The sequence below is a fragment of the Mizuhopecten yessoensis genome, unplaced genomic scaffold (genome assembly GCF_002113885.1).
Source record: "Mizuhopecten yessoensis strain PY_sf001 unplaced genomic scaffold, ASM211388v2 scaffold9073, whole genome shotgun sequence".
In the NCBI taxonomy this organism is placed as follows: Eukaryota; Metazoa; Mollusca; class Bivalvia; order Pectinida; family Pectinidae; genus Mizuhopecten; species Mizuhopecten yessoensis.
In genome coordinates, this window is record NW_018407865.1 from 514,478 (window position 1) to 515,412 (window position 935).

Genomic DNA, 935 nt, shown 5'->3' on the forward strand with positions numbered 1-935 from the left:
ATCTTGTTCCTATTATAACCGAGTCTAAGACATGTCGTGTTTATAACATTAGCCTGGTTATTGATGGTGCTTACGATCTTGTTCCTATTATAACCCAGTCTGAGACATGTCGTGTTTATAACATTAGCTGGTTATTTTAGGTGCTTACGATCTTGTTCCTATTATAACCCAGTCTGAGACATGTTGTGTTTATAACATTAGCCTGGTTATTTTAGGTGCTTACGATCTTGTTCCTATTATAACCGTGTCTAAGACATGTCGTGTTTATAACATTAGCTGGTTATATGATGGTACTTACCATCTTGTTCCTATTATAACTGAGTCTAAGACATGTCGTGTTTATAACATTAGCTTGGTTATATGATGATGCTTACCATCTTGTTCCTATTATAACCGAGTCTAAGACATATTGTGTTTATAACATTAGCTGGTTATTGATGGTGCTTACCATCTTGTTCCTATTATAACCGAGCCTAAGACATGTCGTGTTTATAACATTAGCTGGTTATTTAAGGTGCTTACGATCTTGTTCCTATTATAACCGTGTCTAAGACATGTCGTGTTTATAACATTAGCTTGGTTATATGATGATGCTTACCATCTTGTTCCTAATATAACCGAGTCTAAGACATGTCGTGTTTATAACATTAGCTTGGTTATATGATGATGCTTACCATCTTGTTCCTATTATAACCGAGTCTTAAGACATGTCGTGTTTATAACATTAGCTGGTTATTATTGGTGCTTACCATTTTGTTCTTATTATAACCGAGTCTAAGACATGTCGTGTTTATAACATTAGCTGGTTATTATTGGTGCTTACCATCTTGTTCTTATTATAACCGAGTCTAAGACATGTCGTGTTTATAACATTAGCCTGGTTATTTATGGTGCTTACGATCTTGTTCCTATTATAACCGAGTCTAAGACATGTC

The 935-nt window shown here is 34.9% G+C and overlaps 1 long non-coding RNA gene across 1 annotated transcript in view; it reads left to right on the plus strand.

Moving 5' to 3' along the window:
* The first annotated feature begins 6 nt into the window (after positions 1-6).
* Positions 7-935, plus strand: part of LOC110457277 — a 7,282-nt gene continuing 6,353 nt past the window's right edge. The window contains exon 1 of the long non-coding RNA XR_002463678.1: positions 7-140. This is a non-coding gene — a long non-coding RNA (uncharacterized LOC110457277). The remainder of the gene's footprint in view (positions 141-935) is intronic.